We start from the raw sequence: 23,133 nt of genomic DNA, 5'->3' as shown, positions 1-23,133 counted from the left end.
GTGGAGAAGCCCTGAGGGGCGATCGGGGCTGGCAGCCGCCACTCACACCTGCTGATGGTTCCAAGAGATTGGGGCCAACACTGGGTGCCAGCAGTGGGTGTGAGCGGCAGTTCTGGTGCTGGAAGTGGGTGCGAGTGGGGCCAGCGCTGGCAGCAGGAGCAAAGAATTTTCAGTAACCACCAGAGGCTTGCCCCAATGACAGCAACCAGCACCCCACCTTGGTCTGGTGCCCCTGCTTATCTGCTCCACCATCCCACTGTGGCCAATGCCCACTATGTTCTGTGCTCTGCCACCCGCTGCAGACACCCACCATGTTCCACGCACGCCCTCTCCCCTGGTGGTCAGAGCTCATCATAGTTGTTTGGTTGTTCTGTTGTTCGGTCTATTTGCATATTAGCCTTTTATTATATAGGACTAGAGGCCCAGTGCATGAAATTCGTGCACAGAGGGGGGTTGTCCCTCAGCCCAGCCTGTACCCTCTCCAATCTGGGACCCCTCGAGGGATGTCCGACTGCCCGTTTAGGCCCGATCCCAGTGGATCGGGCCTAAACGGGCAGTCGGACATCCCTCTCACAATTTAGGACTGCTGGCTCCCAAATGCTTGCTTGCCTGCCTTCCTGATTGCCCCTAACCGCTTCTGCCTGCTAGCCTGACTTTACTCTATCTCAATTTTTCCTTTATGCCAACACTCTCTTCCTTACTTTCCCCCTTTATTATCCTGTTTCTCTTACCCCATTCCTGCTTTAGTTTTTCTCTACCCTTTCTTTTTACTCTCTGTTAAAAATTGATCTTACATATATATCTAATTTCATCTCCCCTGCTCCAAGTCCATGCACACTTCTCTCTTCTCTTTCTTAATTGTCCAAAAAATTTTGTTCTTCCTCTCTTTTTTTCCCCTTTTTCTTTCTTTCTGACTTGTTGTTATTTGTTTGATTGTTGGTTTGTTTGCTTTCTTTTCTTTTCTTTTTTTTTTTTGCTTCTGTTTTTCCTCTCCTTGCTTGTTCTCTTCTTCTACTAATAGCTAAATTAATTCCAATCATCCAGCTCAGGCAAAACTACTCTCTGTTCTCCTTTTCCAATAGTAAATGAATACATAGATAGGTAGATTAAAGAAAGGGGAAATTATATATATATATATATATATATATATATATATATATATATATGCCTATATGTATCTATCTATATATATAGATATAGATATAGATATATAGATACAAATTTTCCTTTATATATATACTAGAGGCCCGGTACATGAAATTTGTGCACAGTGGGGGTGTCCCTCAGCCCAGCCTCCACCCTCTCCAATCTGGGACCCCTCGAGGGATGTCCGACTGCCCATTTACAGGCCTAAACGGGAAGTCGGACATCCCTCTCACAATCCAGAACTGCTGGCTCCCAACTGCTAGCCTGCCTGCCTTCCTGATTGCCCCTAACTGCTTCTGCCTGCCAGTCTGATCAACTTCTAACCAATCCCCTGCCAGCCTGATTGATGCCTAACTGCTCCCCTGTCAGCCCAATTGCCTCTAACTGCCCTTCCCTGCAGGCCTGGTCCCCCCCAAGTGCTCTCCTCTGCAGGCCTGGGTCCTCCCCAACTGCCCTTCCCTGCAGGCCCAGTCACCCCAACTTCCCTCCTCTGCCAGCCTGGTCACCCCTATCTGCCCTCCCCTTCAGGCTTGATCGCCCCCAACTGCACTCCCTTGCAGGCCTGGTCCCTCCCAACTGCCCTCCCCTGCTGGCCTGATCACCCACAACTGCCCTCCCTTGCAGACCTGGTCCCTCCCAACTGCCCTCCTCTGCTGGCCATCTTGTGTCCACATGGAGGCAGCCATCTTGTGTGTTGGAGTGATGGTCAATTTGCATATTATTCTTTTATTAGATAGGATAGAGGCCTGGTGCACAGGTGGGGGCCAGCTGATTTGCCCTGAAGGGTGTCCCAGATCAGGGTGGGGGTTCCCTTGGGGCGTGGGGCTGCCTGGGCGGGGGCCTGTGGGGGTTTGCAGGCCGGCCACACCTCCCCCAGCGACCCAAGCGGAGGCCCAGGGATCTGGGATTTATTTATCTTCTATAATTGAAACTCTGTAGCCTTGAGTGGAGTCCACGGCCAGCCAGAATGTGTGGGAAGCTTGGCTTCCTCCATTGCCAGGGAAACCCAAGCCTCCTGCTCACTCTGTGGGCGCAGCCATCTTGGTTGGGTTAATTTGCATACCTGATCCTGATTGGCTGGTGTAGCGGAGGTATGGTCGATTTGTACATTACTCTTTTATTAGATAGGATATATTTAATATACATATTTAATATATATATTTTTGTATTTTGTTTTTAAAATTTTTTCTTATACACTCATTCTCTTTCTACCCCCTCTATACTGAATTGTGGCTATTTCCCCATTAATTCAACTCCTTGACCTTACCTTCTGGAAATAAGCTCTGCCTCCTCAGATTCATCCAGATGTTTGTTGTTTGCATTTTTTGGATGAGTTGTTGTTTATTGTTTGCATTCATCGCTGGGTGTTTGTTGTTTGCATTTTTTGAATTAGTTGTTGTTTTATTGGAGTTTTCTCCCCATATACTACATTTTTCCCCTTATTTTTTCTTCTTTCTTTTCTCTCTTACATTTTTTCCTTTTCTCTATATCACCTTAGCACTCTTTTCTATCCCCTAATTCTCTTTTCTCTGATGGTCACTTTTATTTGGGGTCATGAGTATCATGAATACATTTGTGTTTGGTGCCATGTGCATTGTGCTTTGTTGTGTTGTATTTTGTGCCTTTAAGTCAATTCAGGAGAGAGAGGGAGAGATACATAACCAGACACCCTGAGAGGAGTGATCATGGGGAGACAAAGATATAGTCCTCATACGAAAGAAAAGGAAAACTCACCAGAGAATGTAGTAAATGAAATGGAGGCAAGAAATATGTCAGAGAAAGAATTCAGAGCCATGGTCATTAGGATACTGAAAATGTTGGAAGACATATTCAACTATATGTGTAAGAACCAAGAGGAAATGAAGAAGAACTAAGAAGAAATGAAAAAGGACATTGCTGCAATAAAGAACTCAATAGAAAGCATCAACAGTAGATTAGACGAAACAGAGAACTGCATCAGTGAGCTAGAAGAAAAGGTAGGAAAAAATACCCAAGCAGAGCAGCATCTAGGAAAAAAACTTAAAAAAAGGAGGAGAGCCTAGGGAACTTAGGGACAGCATGAAATGAAACATCATCAGCGTAATAGGGGTGCCAGAAGTAGAGGAAACTGGGCAAGGAATAGAAAACCTGTTTGAAGAAATATTGACAGAAAACTTCCCTAATATAGGGAAGAAAAAACCCACACAAATCCAAGAAGCTCACAGAGTCCCAAACAAGATGAATCCTAAAAGACTAACACCAAAACACATTATAATTAAATTGCCAAACACAAATGACAAAGTAAGAATCTTAAAGGCTGCCAGAAGAGACAGAAAGTTACCTACAAAGAATATCTCATCAGACTATCAACTGATTTCTCAACAGAAACACATTAGGCCAGAAGGGAATGGAATGAAATATACAAAGTCATGCAAAAAAAGGGTCTGAATCCAAGAATACTGTACCCAGCAAGGCTATCTATCAAAACTGAGGGTGAAATCAGGAGCTTCACCGACAAAGAAGGACCAAGGGAGTTTATTACCACCAAAGCAGCAACGCAAGAAATGCTAAAGGATTTGCTATAAAAAGAAGAAATAGGAAGGGAAGAAGGAACACAGGCATAAACAATAAAAATGGCAACAAACAAGTACCTATCAATAATAAGTTTAAATGTAAATGAATTAAATTTCTCAATCAAAAGACATAGGGTAGCTGAATGGATAAGAAAACATGACCCATATATCTTCTTTCTAGAGGAAACCCACTTCAGACTCACACAGACTGATGGTGAAGGGATGGAAAAAGGTTTTTCAGGAGAATGAAAATGAAAAATAAACTGGGTAGCTATACTTATATCTGACAAATTACACCTCAAAGTGAAGGCCATAACAAGAGATAAGGAAGGCCACTTCATAATACTAAACGGAACAATTCAACAAGAAGATATAACTCTGGTAAACATATATGTACCCAATATAGGATTACCCAAATACATAAAAAAAAAACTCCTGGAGGATATCAAGGAAGAGATTGACAGCAATACAATCATAGTAGGGGATTTCAATACCCCACTAACACCACTGGACAAATCCTGTAAACAAAAAAATCAGCAAAGAAACATTAATCCTAAATGATTCACTAGACCAAATGGAATTAATTGACATCTTCAGAACGTTTCACACCAAATCCACAGAAAATACATTCTTTTCAAGTGCACATGGGTCATTTTGAAAGATAGACCACATATTGGGTCACAGGCAAAGTCTCTTCAAATTCAAGAAGATAGAAATCAGAACTGAGGAAGATGGCTGCCGATGGGAAGGCAGACTGCAAGATATTGCGTGAGTGAGAGAACAAAGGGAAAGTGTGTGGTCACACGGGGAGTGTTTGTTGGTGAGTTGAAGGACAGCTATACTCCAGGGGACTGTGGAGGACTGTGGGACGGGGTTCCCCTGACCGGGCAGCCTCCACTGCTGCTGGGATTCCCCCTGGAGCAACCAGCTCTGCTGCGGAGACCACACCATCTTAAATGGGAGAGAGGCTGTTATCAGAAGCCTGAAAACCCCGGGAATCTACAACTACAGTACCCAGCGAACAGCTGCGAACCTGAGAACACTGGTCCCCAAGTGGCGCAAGCATGCGGATTCAGAGGAGCTCAGTGCCTCGACATGGAAAGGTCAGATTTCGCCAGGGATAAGGAGAGGTCTGTGGTCTGGGCAGGAGAGAGAAACGTGCACACAGGAGCTGGAGGATCTGAGGAAGTATACACCCAGAAAAGTCCGCAGCCACTGGGGCTGGCATGATCCGTGAATGTGGAAAGGGATCCGCAGAGCTGCTAACAGAAGGGAACTCTAAAAAGGAACCCATAGATGAACTGAGCGCAAAACGACAGACCAAAAAATTTTAAAAGTGTGCCAGCTGCTTAGACCCAAGGGGAAAAAAAGACTGCACAGACATGCACTGCAGCGCCAGCGTTCACACACTTACTCTGGCCCTTTTCTCTCTCTCTTTTTTCTCTCTCTTTAAATCCTGCTTTTGATTACTAAGCCCAATACATAGGATGACCCAATTAGGAACACTCTAAGAGACTGCAGGGGAAAGTTGTTTTTGTGGAACCTGGGGATGAGGGCGGGGAATAACGATCAGAGAACCAGCTCTGGGGCAGCCCATTCCCCCAAATCGGTATTAAGTGCCACAGGGAAAACAAAATCTAAACAATAGCTAGAGAGGACCTATAGACCTGGAGGTCAATCCAGAAACACTGCCACCCAGGGGTTGAATCACAAATTAACTCTTATGTAAACACAAATAAAGGAGTATAATAAATAAAGACGTACTGCCTGCTTGAAAATCAGGACTGTGGCCTACAACACTGAGGAGCAGTGGAACACAGGGAACTTCAGTACTGTCCAGACTAGGAAATAGGCATGCCAAACAGAACAGTAGAGCAAGTCAATGACCTTCACTACTGATCATTTTTATTTTTAATTTTTTCATAATTTACTTAAGAAACTATTATTTTCTTTTTTCCTCACTTGATTTTACCTTTTTAATTATTACATTTTTATTTTCAATCAGTATTATTACTATTAATATTTTATCTTTTTTTTTAAAAAGTGTCATTTTATTTTCTATTTATTTTATTTTGGGTTAGTATTCTACATTCTATTTTCATCTTTCCATTAGCATCATTTTACTCTATTTCAACTTTACCTGTATGCCAACAATCTCTTCCTCATTTTTCCCCTTTTGTTGCCCTGTTTCTCTTACCATATTCCTGCTTTAGATTTTCATTTAAAATTGAAATTCCTATTCCTTCTTTTTACCCCCTGTTAAAATTTCACCCTACTTATATATCTAATTACCAACCCCCTGCTCCAAGTCCAAATACACCTCTTGCTTCTCTTTCTTCACTATATAATTTTTTTCTCTCTGTTCTTTTGTTGTTGTTTGCTTGATTGTTGATTATATCATTTTTTAATGCTTGTGTGGGAGATTGTTTCGATTTTTCTTTATGTTTTTATTTGTTTGTCTTTTGCTTCTGTTTTCCCTCACATCACCTGATATTAGTTGTTGTTTGTCATTTGCATTCATCTCTAGGTATTTGTTGCTGGCATTTGTTGGGATTAGTGGCTGTTCTATTAGAGTTTTCTCCACATATAAAAAGTTTTTCCCCCTCTTCTTTCTTATTCTCTTTCTTTTCTCTTTTACTTTTTTTTCCTTTTCCCAATTTAATTTTTTCACTCCTTTTTTCCCCCTTCTTGTTTCTTTCTTATCATCTAATTTGTTTTTCTATGGTTATTAGAGGTTATTAGTATCCTGAATACATTTGTGTTCAGTGTCTTGTGCTTTGTGCCTTGTTGGGGTTTTTTTATGCCTTTAAATCAACACAGGAGAGAGAGGACTGCATAACCAGACACCCAGAGAAGAGAGATCATGGGGAGACAAAGAAACCGCCTGCATATGAAAGAAAAGCAGGCATCACCAGAAAAGAAAGTAAATGAAATGGAGGCAAGCAACCTATTAGAGAAAGAATTGAGGGAAATGGTCATAAGTTGGATGAAAAGAATGGAAGACAAATTCAACAATATGTATAAGAACCAAGAGGAAATGAAGAAGAACTAAGAAGAAATGAAAAATGGCATTGCTATTGTAAAGAACTCAAAAGAAAGCATCAACAGTAGATTAGAAGAAGCAGAGGACCGCATAAGTGAGCTAGAAGACAAGATGGAAAAAAATACCCACGTAGAGCAGCTTCTAGAAAAAAAAATTAAAAAGCAGGAGGAGAGCCTAAGGGAACTTTGGGACAACACAAAATGAAACAACATCCACATAATAGGGGTGCCAGAAGGAGAGGAAACTGAGCAAGGAATAGAAAACCTGTTTGAAGAATTAATGACAGAAAACTTGCCTGACATAGGGAAGAAAAAACCCACACAAATCCAAGAAGCTCACAGAGTCCCAAGCAAAATGAACCCCAAAAGACCAATGCCAAGGCACATTATAATTAAACTGGCAAACACCAACGATAAAGTAAGAATCTTAAAAGCGGCCAGAGAAAGACAGAAAGTTACCTACAAAGGATTCCCCCATCAGACTAGGGACTGTTTTCTCAACAGAAACACATCAGGCAAAAAGGGAATGGAATGAAATATACAAAGTCATGCAAAAAAAAGGGTCTGAATCCAAGAATAATGTACCCAGCAAGGCTATCAATCAAAATTGAGGATGAAATCAGGATTTTCACAGACAAAAAAGGACTAAGGGAGTTTATTACCACCAAAGTAGCAATGCAAGAAATGCTAAAGGATTTGCTATAAAAAGAAGAAATAGAAAGTGAAGAAGGAACACAGGGGAAAGGAATACAAATGGTTACAAACAAGTACCTATCAATAATAACTTTAAATGTAAATGGATTAAATGCCCCAATCAAAAGACACAGGGTAACTGATTGGATAAGAAAACATGACCCATATATATCTGCTGTCTACAGGAAATACACCTCAGAAAAAAATACGCACACAGACTGATGGTGAAGGGATGGAAAAAGGTTTTTCAGGCGAATGGAAGTGAAAAAAAAGCTGGGGTAGCAATACTTATATCTGACAAATCAGATCTCAAAGTGAAGGACATAACAAGAGATAAGGAAGGCCACTTCATAATACTAAAGAGAGCAATCCAACAAAAAGAAATAACTCTGGTAAACATATATGCACCCAAAAAGGAACACCCAAATACATAAAAAAACAACAACTCCTGGAGGTTATCAAGGGAGAGATTGACAGTAATACAATCATAGTAGGGGACTTTAATACCCCAATATTACCATTGGTCAAATCCTCTAAACAACAAATCAGCAAAGAAACATCAATCGTAAATGACTCACTAGACCAGATGGAATTAATTGACATCTTCAGAACATTTCACCCCAAAGCTACAGAATATACATTCTTCTCAAGTGCACGTGGGTCATTTTCAAAGAGACCACATATTGGGTCACAGGCAAAATCTCTTCAAATTCAAGAATATAGAAATCATATCAAGCATCTTCTCAGATCACAATGACATAAAACTGGAAATCAACAACAACAACAAAAAATCCCAAAATTCAAACACCTGGAGGCTAAACAGCATGCTATTAAACAATGACTGGGTTACCAGAGAGATCAAAGAAGAAATAAAAAACATCATGGCAACAAATGACAGTGAAAACACAACATTCCAAAATCTATGGGACACAGCGAAAGCAGTCTTGAGAGGGAAGTTAATAGCTCTACAAGCCTACTGCAAAAAACAAGAAACAATGGTAATACATTACCTAACCCTACAACTTAAAGAGTTAGAAAGAAAACATCAAGAAAAGCCCAGTGTAAGCAGAAGAAAGGAAATAATAAAGATCAGAGCAGAGATAATGACATAGAGACCAAACAAACAAACAAACAAAAGATCAACAAAACCAAGAGCTGGTTCTTTGAAAGGACAAACAAGATTGATGAACCTCTACCTAGGCTCACCAAGAAGTAAAGGAGAGGACCCAAATATACAAAATTAGAATTGAAAAAGGTGAAGTAACAACCGATCCCATAGAAATACAAAGGATTGTTAAAAAATGGTATGAACAACTCTATTCCAACAAACTGGACAACCTGGAGGAAATGGACATATTCTGAGAAAAATACAACCTTCCAAAACTCAATCAGGAAGAATGTAAACATCCCAATAGGCCAGTAACTATGGAAGAAATTGAAGCAGTCATCAAAAAGCATCCAGCAAACAAAAGCCCAGGGCCAGAGGGCTTCACAGGGGAGTTTTACCAAACATTCAAGGAAGAACTAAAATCTATCCTCCTCAGACTATTCCAAAAAATTCAAGAGGAAAGAATACTTCCAAGCTCATTCAATGAAGCCAGCATCACCCTAATCCCAAAACCAGATAAAGACAACACAATGAAAGAAAATTACAGGCCAATATCCCTCATGAATATAGATGCCAAAATCCTGAACAAAATTCTAGCAAATCAAATCCAGAAATACATTAGAAATACCATACACCATGACAAAGTGGGGTTTATTCCAGGGATAGAAGGATGGTACACTATCTGCAAATCAATAAATGTGATACATCATATAAATAAACTAAGAGATAAAAACCATATAATCATATCCATTGATGTAGAAAAAGCATTTGACAAAATTCAACACCCTTTCTGGATAAAAAACCCTCAGCAATGGAGGAATAGAAGGATCATACCTCAACATAATAAAAGCCATATATGACAAATCCACAGCCAACATCATACTCAATGGGAAAAACTAAAATCATTTCCACTAAGAACAGGAACAAGACAGGGATGCCCACTCTCACCACTCCTCTTCGACATAGTACTGGAAGTTCTAGCCATTGCGATCAGACAAGAAGTAGAAATAAAAGGCATCCAAATTGGAAACGAAGAAGTAAAACTGTCTTTATTCGCAGATGACATGATATTGTATATAGAAAACCCCAAAGACTCCATCAAAAAACTACTAGACTTAATCAATGAATTTGGCAATGTAGCAGGATACAAAATTAACACCCAGAAGTCTATGGATTTTCTATATACCAATAGTGAACTCACAGAAAGAGAAATTTAAAAAGCAATCCTATTTACCATTGCAACAAAAATTACAATACCTAGGAATAAACTTAACCAAGGAGATAAAGGACCTGTACTCAGAAAATTTCAGAACGCTGGAAAAAGAGAGGAAAACATGAACAAATGGAAGAACATACCATGTTCATGGATTGGTAGAATCAACATAATTAAAATGTCCATACTACCCAAAGCAATCTATAAATTCATTGCACTCCCCATTAAAATACCAATGACATACTTCAAAGACCTAGAACAAGTTCTCCAAAAATTCATCTGGAATAAAAAAAAAAAAAAAAAGACCCCAAATAGCTGCAGCAATCTTGAGAAAGAAGAACAATGTTGGAGGGATCACAATACCAGATATCAAGCTATACTACAAAGCAATTGTTCTCAAAACTTCCTGGTACTGGCACAGGAACAAACATATACACCAGTGGAACAGAACAGAGAACCCAGAGATAGACCCAATCCATTATGCTCAATTAATATTTGTCAAGGGAGTCATGAACATACAATGGAGTCAAGACTGTGTCTTCACTAAATAGTGTTGGGAAAATTGGACAGACACATGCAAAAAATTGAAACTATACCACCAACTTACACCATACACAAAAACAAACTCAAAAGGGATAAAAGACTTAAAAATAAGACAGGAAACCTTAAAAATTCTAGAGGAATCCACAGGCAGAGAAATCTCAGACATTTGCTGAACCAATTTTCTCACTTATATCGCTCCTAGGGCAATGGAAACTAAAGAGAAAATAAACAACCGGGACTACATCAAAATAAAAAGCTTTTTTCACAGCAAAAGAAACCATTAACAAAACAAGAAAACCACTGTATGGGAGAACATATTTGCAAATGTTATCACTGAAAAAGGTTTAATCTCCAATATTTACAGGGAACTCATACAACTTAATAAAAGGAAGATAAATGATCCAATTAAAAAAATGGGCAATGGACCTAAATATATACTTTTCCAAAGAAGACAGAAGGAAGACCAAGAGACATATGAAAACATGGTCAAAGTCACTAATTATCCAAGAGATACAAATCAAAACGACAATGCGGTACCATCTCACACCTGTCAAAATGGCTATCATCAACAAATCAAGAAACGACAAGTGCTGGTGAGGATGGAAAGAAAAAGGAACCCTCGTGCACTGCTGGTGGGAATGCAGACTGGTGCGGCCACTGTGGAGAACGGTATGGAGTTTCCTCAAAAAACTAAAAGTGGAACTCCCACTTGACCCAGTAATCCCACTTTTAGGAATATGTCCCAAGAAAGTAGAAACACTAATCAGAAAGGATATACGCATTTTGAGTTTGTTATTGTGTATGGTGTAATTTGTGATCTAGTTTCTTTTTTTTTTTTTTTCTTGCATGTATCTGACCAAATTTCACAGCACCATTTACTAAAGAGACTGTCTTGACTCTATTTTATGCTCTTGCCTCCTTTCTCAAATATTAAATGAGCCTAATGGCTTGGGTTGATATCTGGGTTCTCTGTTCTGTTCCATTGATCTATATGTCTGTTCTTGTGCCAGTACCAGGAAGTTTTGAGAACTATGGCTTGGTAATATAGCTTGATATCTGGTATTGTGATCCCTTCAACTTTGTTCTTTCTCAGGATTGCTGTGGCTATTCGAGGTCTTTTCATATTCCAGATGAATTTTTGGAGAGTTTGTTCTAGGTGAAATATGCCATTGGTGTTTTAATGGGGATTGCATTGAATCTGTAGATTGCTTTGGGTAGTAAGGACATTTTAATGATGTTGATTCTACCAATCCATGAACATGGTATGTTCTTCCATTTGTGTGTGTCTTCTTCTATCTCTTTTTTCAATGTCCTGTAGTTTTCCGAGTATAGGTCTTTTACCTCCTTAGTTAAGTTTATTCCTAGGTATCTTAATTTTTTTGGTGCAATGGTAAATGGGATTGTTTTTTAAGTTTCTCTTTTGGTGAGTTAATTTTTGGTGTATAAAAAAGCAATAATTTTCTGGGTATTAATTTTGTATCCTGCTACATTGCTGAATTCATTTATTAGTAAGCCTAGTAGTTTTTTGTAAAGTCTTTTGGGTTTTCTATGTACAATATCATGTCATCTGCGAATAAGGACAGTTTTACTTCTTCTTTTCCAATTTGGATGCCTTTTATTTCTTCTTCTTGCCTGATGGCTATGGCTAGCACTTCCAGTACTATGTTGAACAGAAGTGGTAAAAGTGGGCATCGCTATCTTGTTCCTGTTCTTAGGTGAAATGGATTTATTTTTTCCCATTGAGTATGATGTTGGCTGTAGGTTTGTCATATAAGAATTTTATTATATTGAGGTATGATCCTTCTATTCCCACTTTGCTAAGATTTTTTATTGGGAAAGGGTGTTGGATTTTGTCAAATGTGTTTTCTGCCTCGACTGACATGATTATGTGATTTTTGTCTCTCCATTTGTTTATGTGATATATTCCATTTATTGATTTGCAGATATTGTACCATTCTTGCATCCCTGGAATAAATCCCACTTGGCCATGGTGTATGATCTTTCTAATGTAATGCTGGATCCAGTTTTCTAGAATTTTGTTGAGCATTTTAGCATCTATGGTCATCAAGGATAATGGCCTGTAGTTCTTTTTCTTTGTGTTGTTTTGGGATTAGGGTAATGCCGGCTTCATAGAAAGAGCTTGGAAGTGTGCCTTCCTCTTGAATATTTTGGAGTAGTCTGAGGAGGATAGGTTTTCGTTCTTTGAATGCTTGGAAGAACTTGCTTATAAAGCTGTCCCACAGGACTTTTGTTTGCTAGAAGAACAAAATTTCAATTTCTTCAGCAGTTATCATCCTATTCAGGTTTTTATATTCTTCCTGATTGAGTTTTGAGATCTTGTCTTTTTCTAAGAATATGTCCATTTCATCTAGGTTGTCCATTTTGTTGGAATGGAGTTGCTTAAAGTATTTTTTCATAATCTTTTTTATTTCTGTGGGATTGGTTGTTACTTCACCTCTTTCATTTCTGATTTTTTTATTTGGGTCCTCTCCTTTGCTTCTTGGTGAGCCTGGCTATAGGTTCATTAATCTTTTTTATCCTTTCAAAGAACCAGCTCTTGGTTTTGATGATCTTTTGTATTTTTATTTTTTGGGGGTCTTTATGTCATTTATTTCTGCTCTGATCTTTATTATTTCCTTTCTTCTGCTTGTGCTGGGTTTTTCTTGTTCCTCTCTTTCTAATTCTTTCAGTGGTAGGGTTAGATAATTTATTACCACTTTTTCTTGTGTTTTTTTTTTTTTTTTTGAGGTAGGCCAGTAGAGCTATGAACTTCCCTCTCAAGACTGCTTTCACTGTGTCCCATAGATTTTGGATTGCTGTGTTTTCATTGTCATTTTTTGCCATAATGATTTTTATTTCTTCTTTGATCTCTTTGGTAACCCAATCATTGTTTAATAGCATGCTTTTTAGCCTCCTAGTGTTTTATTTTTTATTTTTTTTATTGTAGTTGATTTCAAATTTTATGCCATTGTGATCTGAAAAGATGCTTGATATGATTTCTATCTTTTTGAATTTGAAAAGACTTTACCTGTGTCCCAATATGCGGTCTATCTTTAAAAAGGATGTGTGTGCACTTGAGAATAATGTATATTCTGTGGCTTTGGGGTGGAATGTTCTGAAGATGTCAATTAATTCCATCTGATCTAGTGAGTCATTTAGGATTGATATTTCTTTGCTGATTGTTTGTTTAGAGGATTTATCCAGTGGAATTAGTGGGTATTAAAATCCCCTGCTATGACTGTATTGCTGTAGATCTCTTCCTTGATATCTTCCCGAAGTTCTTTTATGTATTTGTGTGCGCCTGCTTTGGGTACATACATTTTTATCACAATTATATGATTTTGTTGATGTGCTCCATTTAGTATTATGAAGTGGCCTTTCTTATCTCTTGTTATGGCCTTCACTTTGAGGTCTAATTTGTCAGAGATAAATATTGCTACCCCTGCTTTTTTTTTCTTCATTTTCATTTGCCTAAAAATAGTTTTTCCATCCCTTCACTTTCAGTCTGTGTGAGTCCTTTGTTTTAAGGTGGGCCTCCTGTATAAAGCATATATATTGAGTGGACAGATTATTATGACCACCTGACGTTTGTAGGCAAATTAGCCGTACACTGTATCGTTTGGGATATGGAAGCTGAAGGCCTGTTTGAACACCTTTTCTGTCTGCAGTTACCAAGGTAAAACATCTCCAATTCACACAGGAACACAAGGATTGGACAGTCGAGCATTGGAGAAAAGTCATGTGGTCCAATGAATCACGTTTCCAGTTGCATCATGCAGATGGCAGAGTGAGAATTTCACGGAAACAGCATGAAAGCATGCACCCCACATGCATGAGTACAACCCTTCAAGCTGGTGGGGGCAGTGTTATGGTTTGGGGCATGTTTTCCTGGCATGATTTGGGCCCTTTAATTCATGTGGAACAACGTCTGAATAGCACAACATACCTAAGTATCCATCTATTCAGCCGCCACCTTGTCTCCCCCTGGACAAACGTTTTAGGCACCCATGGCCAGGGAGGCTGGTGTCTCAGTGTTCGTGGGTTTGCAGCTAAGGTAGCTGGTCCCTGGGCATTGTGGTTGTAGAGTTCCAGGTAGTATCCGATGTCTCCCTGGGTGAAGGTAAGACTGGGCTTCTGATCACAGCTGCTCTCTCCTTCAACATGGCGCAGTCTCTGAGTTAAAACCGGCCACCCAGGGATAGATTTGAGCAGTAGTAGAAGCTGCCTGACCAGGGGTGCCTGGTCCGCCAGTCCCCGATAGTCCTGTGGAACATAACTCACTCACAAATACACACACTCCTTGCACATCCACATATGCTCCTTTTCCTCTCTCACTCACTCACACTATTTTGCTTACTGTCGTCTTGTTGGCCACCATCTTGGATCTCCAATTCATCTCTTAGAATTTTCTTAACATCTTCCCCTTTTTCTCTTTGAATAAAAGCCCAGTGCTCTCCTGGTGTCCCCAGTAGTGACACAGGGTTCTACTGAGGTACATTATACCAATATTAGACTACAGGAGATTGAAAGTAACACAAACTCATTTTCCCCCAAACAGACTTAATGAAAGCTTAGTACTACCTGAAGTTGGAATTCTGGTGCTTGGAACAATTGTCAATGGGAGAAAAAGAACCCCAAGTTCAGCAAACCCAAAAGCAAACTTTGATTGTTTGACAACATAAGCAAACTACTGACAAAAGTATCCAGCATTTCTTTTCTTTTCAGAGTGAGGACTGGGAAACCAGAGAAGTAAGTCAAGAGGTAAGGGCAGCAGAGCCACCTGTCAGGGGCACCTGAGATGGCTCAGCATCTCTGCCACTTGGGGTGCAATTCAAGACATCATGCCTTTGATTTCTAAGCTCTTGCTCTGGGCTCTGCATTGGGTTGGTAACCTGAGTGAGGTCCCTCCCTCTGCACTTTGGGAGCCAGCATGTGATCAGGCGGGGCTAATGGTTTGTATTTCAGGGGTGGGGACTTTCAGACGGGGCAATTTTGGCAGGCAGCCCAGATTCTGGAATGTGTGTGCTCTGCCTGGTGGGCTACTAGTATAGCATCAGGTTCCATGTGAGTGCAGAGAACAATGGGCATGGGCTCTGGGGCTAATTAACTGTGTGAAGGTCGGAGTGGGGGGCAGCTCTTTCTCAGGCTGTATGCTGGGCTGGGCCGCTAGTGTCACTGCCCCTGCCTCTGGGGAGCCTGCTTGAAGCCTTGTGGGCTTCAGGAGCCCCACAGGCACAATGGCGTATCATGGAACTGGAGTCAGATGACAGGAATCAGACTTGTGACTCGTATCACATGGGTGGCCTATGGTGACATTGAATCAGGAAATGGCCTGTGAAAAGCCATCGTGTTTCTTTTGGCACACTTGTACACCTGCTTGTGAATAGCTGTTGGAGCAGACACACATTCCTGCCCCAGGACCAGCTGTGCTTGGATCTGACGACTCTGAGTACTCAGACTATTTAATTTTTTTTTACAGAGGGAGAATTCCTCTTTCTATATCAATGTGTTTAGTATTTCAGAGGGGCTAGGGGGTTGGCTGAATTGAAGGCCAGGCCGTGGAAGGCTTCAGTGTTCATGAAACATGAGCCAAAATCTGGGGGGAAAGTGTTCCCCACTGGAGTCAGTGGAATCTTATGTTTGAGAGACTCAAAAGGTCTTAAATATTTGACAAGGGGAAAAACAATGATTTTGCATTCAGGGTCATCTAACTCAACTCAGGATAATTCAGATTAAATAAAGTTAAATTAAGAATGTTATTTATTTAATGAATATATTTACATTAGGAATCTATAATAATACAAGCATAATGTGCTAATTAGACCAGACAGCTGAACGACCTTCCAGACGTCCTTCTGGACAACTTTCCAGACAAAGCCAGGGCTGAGAGGGCTGAGCCCCTTGCATAAATTTTGTGCATCAGGCCTCTAGTCTTCTAATAAGAAGCTGTCCCTAGAGGCTATGAAACTTAAGCAGAGGTTCAACTTACATCTTTTAAGGTTTAAGAAATGAGGGTCAGCTGAATTCTTACCTTCCATGCCCTTTAGTTTGTATGGAAGACATGGGAGATGCCTTAGAAGGCATGAATGAATTTTTTTAAAAATCTGGTTTTAGCGCAAAACCTAACTTCTTTTCTTCTGTAGTGTTCTTGCACCTGATCCCAAATCACTTTTTCTCTCTCATCAAGTGGGTCCCTCAATATTTAAGACTTAGACTCTACTTTGGACTAGAGTTGAGGAAATAGATACTTAAAATATTTCCGCCCAAAGTTCTTCAAAACAAAAAAAAATTAAAATTGATGATTATTTTTCACAAGGATGGGAGAATCAATGCTTATTAATGAATCTGGAAAGTTCTTCCCATTGCAGATCCTTGCTTCTCAAAGTGTGATAATTGTATCTATAGCATGGGCCTCACCCAGGAGTAGGTTAGAAAACCCAGACTCCAACTTTGACAGATCCCCAGGGAACTTGTAAAAAACATATCATGGGAATAAATAGGCACCTCTGTGTCTCAAATCTAAAATTCTCTCTTCTATGCTCTATCAAATTCTGCCCCTGCCCCCCATTTGAACTTTTAATTCACAGAGACACACTGAACCATCCTTAGGACACCTGGAGTTTTCTCTATATGAAGCATGTGAGCTGATTTGACAGTTGGAGACCTTCCTGTTAATAGTATTATAATAAAACATTCTCCTAAACGAAATTTGACAATTATTAACATGTTTAAACAGAAAACAATATTTACTAAGGTATTCTTTCTGAGGCTTAACACAGCCTGTGGAGAGGGTAGGGTAGGAATGAAGAGATAACTCTACCTGTAGTTCAAGGTAACATCAAAACTAGAAGTTTAAGTAAAAAAAACAACATAAACAACACCTCTGTCTTAGAAGCTGGAAATAGAAATTGTTTTACACATACAATTGGTCAATGATAACTTGTCAGTGAAGTGACTCCATTCAAGTAATAAGAGGCTGTGGCCAGCAGCAGAGATTGTCTCTACCCCTGGTTCTGTGCCAAAACATCCTCTAGTCAAGGATGGGGAATGCTTGAACAAACAGGGCTGTTTCAGCTCCCCAGGACTGTGAGGGCAGGGACCAGGGGATTTGTGGCCACTGTGTCCTCACTGTCTGCCACAAAGCTTGATCAATGAACCACAGCAATATTTTCAACTAGTGTCTGGGGCTAAAAATGTCTGAATCTTTGGAAACTATGAATGTTCATTTGGCAGAATAGATGCAGCCCTCGAAGCGTGTGCTTTGTTTTTTTGTTACAAGCAGATGTGCAGAGGGGATGTGCAGATACTGAGTATGACTTGTAGAAACCCTGGGCACCTGGACCTAGGGTCTCCTGAACCTCATGGACGAGGGAGCTGTGGGAATTCTTGCAACAAATTGGCTCATTTATTCAACATGCTTCTGCTGCCATCTGCAAAGTGTAGGTGAGCCAGGGCTGCACATGCCCTGATGAAGAGATGAAATACAGCTTCTGACCCCCATGAGCTCCCAGTTCAGCCGGAACTCAGGTGTTTAAATAATGACACTATTAAAAACACACACACAAGAACCAGAAGTATATGGAAGGCACTATTGCCAAGTGCAGAGGAAGGAGCTTCCTGAGATGAGGGTGGGAGGACATGGATGGTGTCAGGGCCATAATCCCATCACAGACATTGTTTCTCAAGAATCAGGAACAGTCTCAGGGTGACAATAGCTTATCAAGAGTTTTACATGTGCTAATTCACTTACTCTTTATAAAAACTGGTGTATTATCCCCTTTTGCAGGTTTGGAAACTGAGGTTTGAGAGGTAAGGTAACTTTGCAATTGGTAAGTGGAGAGCAGGGCTTAAATGGAGGAGTGCCACTCCAGGCCCTTTGTTCCTAAGCATAAGGCCAGACTCTTGCCCAGGCACAGGGAAAGGGCTGATGATAGGCAGGGGCTTGTTCCTCTCTAGGTGACAGTTATTGAAGGATTTTTTATTGTGGTAAAATTTACATAGCATAAAATTGAACCATTTTAACTATTTTAAGAGTACAATTCAGTGGCATTAAGTTCACTCACATTGTTTTACAACCATCACCACCATCATCTCCAGAATGTTCTCATCTTTGCAAATGGAAATCCTGTCCCATTAAATACCAACTCCTCATCCTCGTGGCCAAGCCCCTGGCAACCACCATTCTAATTTCTGTCTCCATGAACTGGACTGTTCTCGGTGCCTCATATAAGTAGAATCCTGCAGTATTTGTCCTTTTGTGACTGGCTTATTTCACTTAGCATAATGTCCTCAAAGTCCATCCAAGTTGTGGCATGTGACAGGATTTCCTTCCTTTTTTTCAGTCTGAAGATTATTCCATTATATGTATAGACCACATTTTGTATATCCCTTCTTCTGATGGTAGATATTGCCTTGCTTCCATCTTTTGGCTACTGTGAATTGAGGGATTTTGATCTGGGGAATGATTTAGTGAGATTTATATTTTATTTTTTAATGTAATTTTATATTTTGTTATTCCTCATCTGAGGATATTTTTACATTGCTTTTTAGAGAAAGTGGAAGGAAGGGAGAGAGACACAGAGAGAGAAACATTGATGTGAAAGAGACACATTGATTGATTGCCTGTTGCACACACCCAGACCTGGGACTGGGGATTGAGCCTGCAACAGAGGTACATGCCCTTGACCAGAATCGAACCTAGGACCCTTTGGTACACGGGTTGACACTCTATCCACTGACCAAACCAGCTAGGGCAAGATTTACATTTTAGAGGTAAAGGGGGAACATTTCTGTTTGTCAGGCTAGGTTGAAAAAGCAGAAGCCATGTCTCCCTCACATTCACAACTCTGGGCACAGTGCCTGGCATATAGTAAGGTCTCACTGAGTGAACTAGTGACTCTACTTGCAGAAGTCTCTTTATACCTAAGAACTGAAGTAAACGAAATGAAATGGAAACAAAATAAAATGTTATACCTGAAAGTACATAGAAGCTATAAAGCCAACACACAGGCCAGTTATTATCCTCACTATTTTCTCTACGATTATGATAAGCTTGAGTGCATTGTTTCTGAATTCAGAGTCCAACTAATATATTTGTACAGCTTCATTAAAGAGTTATCATTCTCTCTTCACAATTCCTGCCATCCAGAAATTTTAATAGTTACCTTAATTATTCAAGTGAGTTTATATAAAATATTTGGGAGTTAAATTTGAAGAAAGGATGCCTTTTCCTCCAGCTTGAAAGGTATCTGTGTCTCAGGTGGATCAGTGTCCTGGTTACCTGAATATTTCACTTGAGTCTACAAAGATTAAAAATCCCAATTACATTAAAATATTCTGTTGTGCCTGACAGGGTGGCTCAGTTGGTTGGAGTGTTGTCTGTAAATGATTGTGGTTTCAATGTTCAGTCAGGGCACATACCTAGGGTGAGAGTTTATCCCTGGTCGGGCACTCAGGGAAGGCAACCAATTGATGTTTCTCTCTCACACCAATTTTTTGTTTGTTTGTTTGTTTGTTTTCTCTCTTTCCTTTCCTCTAAAATCAGTGAACATATTCTTGGGAGAGGATTAAAAAATAAATTCTGTTGTGAAATGTTGCAAGCACACAAAAGTGGAGGAATAAAGAGCATAGTGATCATTTATATTCAACACCCAGATCTAACAGTTATTGATATCTTGCTGCTCTGGTTAAACCATCTATTTATGATTTTTAAATTTAAGATATTTTAAAAATATCTGTGCCATTATTTCATGTTATTCCTGCAGGCTTCAGACTGTATCTCTGAAAAGTATTGCATTTCCTTTTATAGTCACAATGTCATTTGCATACTTAAAATTAGTATTATTTGCATAACCAAATTTCTGTAATTGTCTGAGAAATGTGTTCTTACACAATTCAATTGAGGCTGCATGTCTTAGTTATATCAAAATAGTAGGCTTAAATAAGAAACATTTATTTTTCACTGTTCTGGAGGCTGATTATGGTGCTGATAAATTTGGGGTCTGGTGAGACTCTCTTCCTGGTTTTGCAGAGAGCTGAGTCCTTGCCCTGTCCTCATATGGCTCTGGCATCCTGTTCTAATCCTATATAATAAAAGCCTAATATGCTAAGTGTCCAGTTGTCCAGTTGGCCATTCAACCAATCAAAGCGTAACACGCTAATGATATGCTAAGGCCGCTCAGCTGCTCACTATGACGTGCACTGACCACCAGGGGGCAGACAGACAACTGGTTGACCAGTTGCTATGATGTGCACTGACCACCAGGGGGCAGACGCTCAACGCAGGAGCTGCCCCCTGGTGGTCAGTGCACTCCCACAGGGGAAGCGCTGCTCAGCCAGAAGCTGGGCTCACGGCTGGCGAGCGCAGTGGCGGTGGTGGGAGTCTCTCCTGCCTCTGCGGCAGCGCTAAGGATGTCCGACTGGAAGCGGGCCTAAGCCGTCAGTCAGACATCCCCTGAGGGGTCCCAGACTGTGAGAGGGCTCAGGCCAGGCTGAGGGGGACCCCCCCCCCCGCTTCGAGTGCATGAATTTCGTGCACTGGGCCTCTAGTAAGTATTATAAACCATTATGGGGCTCCTCACTTATGATCGAATCTAAACTTAATTTCCTCTCAAAGATCCCATCTCCTAAGACAATCACATTGGGAATTGGGGCTTCAACATATAAATTTGGGGGACACAAACATTCAGTCCATAACACTCATAAATGTATCACTCATTGAATTTATTTATAATATCTCTTGAGTCTCTTTTAATACAGCACAGACCATGCCCATTTATGCTATTGCTGCAGAAACAGTGTCAGTTGTCTTGTAGAGGAGCTCACATTCTGGATTTGTCTGTTAGCTTCCTTGGTTTAATCATTGAACTTGTTCCTATAAATGGAGGTGAGCTGTCAAGGGGTTGATGAGATTCAGGCTCATCCTTTTCTTGGAGGAGTGTTTCATAGATGGTTCTCTCTGTCTCCTGTGGCCTACAATGGAAGGCCCACAACATCTGGTTGCCCCACCTTAATGCTGCTCAGAATCATTATGGATTCAGAGAAATCTTTAAAAGTATATAGTAAAAAATATTTTTTCTTCTTATTCCAAAAGTAAGACATTAGTTGTAAAAGATTTACAACATACAGATAAGCAAAAGAAATAAAACCATCTTAAAGTCCTACTCTTAGATAAATGCTATTAAAATTTTGATCTAGATCCTTCTAGTATTTCTTCATAATATAGAATACATCATAATCATGCTTCCACTTACTGTGAATATTTTTTTCTTTCTTGAAATATTCTTTTATAGCATCACTGGCTGTCTAGTCCTTGTGTGGTGCGGTCAGAATTTATTTAATTGACTTTTGTACACTTCATGAAAATCTCAAAGCCACAGTCCAAAATAGTCATTCAGATTTGGTCCTAAACCACTCTGAGAGCAAGTGATGATGCCCATCTACCTGCTTCCTGGAATGCTGCTCCTCTCTTCTGGGGATGAGGAGGTGGGAGTTGTGAAGGGTTGGGGTTATGGTAGTAGGTGTGCAGGTGGGGTGAGGGGAGAGGGCTCCAGATTGGGTGCCAGTTGAGAGTCTTCCTGAAGTGTTGAAATATATCTTCTGTGTCTTACCAAATATTGTACCATGTCCTGGTGTTTGACATCCAGTTGCACAGTCTAATGGCTGATTTTATTCCCCTCCTCTTTATGGTCAGGGACCAGAATCAGCAGCTTCAGGGGTTCTTGGGAGTCTCTTAGTAATACAGGATCTCAGGCACCCCAGGAGGAAAGGGCGAGATTCATGTTCTAAAGCACTTTTACTCAGTAAATGCCTGGAAAGTTGGTCCATCATGAGGTTTGCATGGGATGAACATGCTCAAGGCATCAGTGGAGAAAGTCTTAGTGACCAGCCACCTGGCCTGCGTCCTTTCTGAGGAGGAATAAAGCCATGCTGGGCCCCGTGGAGGCAATCCGGCAGGGGTCTGGGTCTGCAGTACAGATCTGTCTTAATGATTATGAGATGTTAGTTACAAGTGGTCCAATCTTTGGTTTCCTCATTAGTGTGATAAAACCATACTTTTAATTTCATAGGGATAGCCTGTGGCTTAAATAAAATCAGGCACGTGAAGCACTTAGCACAGGGCCTAGCACAGGGCTCTGCCAGCCATTTTTTTTTTTTTTTTAATGAAGAGGTGTAGAGAGCAATGGTTAACTGATAAATATTTCTTTGGGAAATACCAAGTTGTTGAACTTCTCCCTCCTAACTTCAGCTGCAAAGAAGGCAGCAATCACCTTAGCTGTAAACCATTTTAGGTAGAATGCATCAACGTTATGTTCAGAACAACCACTTCCTAGGATCATATGCTGACTTACTCTTTTACCCAACTGAGAAACAAAACAAAACAATTCAACCTCCCCTCACTCTTTTAAAAAAGGTCTTTCTCCTTAATACAGACTGAGGCTTAAATATGCTTTGATTCCAAAGAGACTGGATTTGCAAGGAAACTTCATCTTTAAAAAGATCTGTCCCATTCAGTTATATAGTTTTCTAAGAGCGGCACAACGAAATGGCCATAAGTTACGCAGATGACTCCAATTTTTGAAATAAATGAAGTAAACTGCTACCAAATGCAGTATGGACTTTTCCAAACCCCTAAAATAAATATTTGTAAAACAAGCTTTGGTGGCACAAAGAACATGGTGATAGAAGCTTAGCACATGATAACATGTTTCTTAAAGTTGGATCTTCTGACAATTAAAAGTTGGATTCTTGTTCTGGAATCTAGCCTGAATGATAAAAATACTTTCCATGGTTAAGTTCTCTCCTACTTAAGGGAAGCACACTATTTTGGGGGCATT

This window comes from Eptesicus fuscus, chromosome 7 (assembly GCF_027574615.1).
Source record: "Eptesicus fuscus isolate TK198812 chromosome 7, DD_ASM_mEF_20220401, whole genome shotgun sequence".
Classification (NCBI taxonomy): Eukaryota; Metazoa; Chordata; class Mammalia; order Chiroptera; family Vespertilionidae; genus Eptesicus; species Eptesicus fuscus.
The sequence above is the reverse complement of the archived record's forward strand: the minus strand, read 5'-3'. Positions refer to the sequence as shown.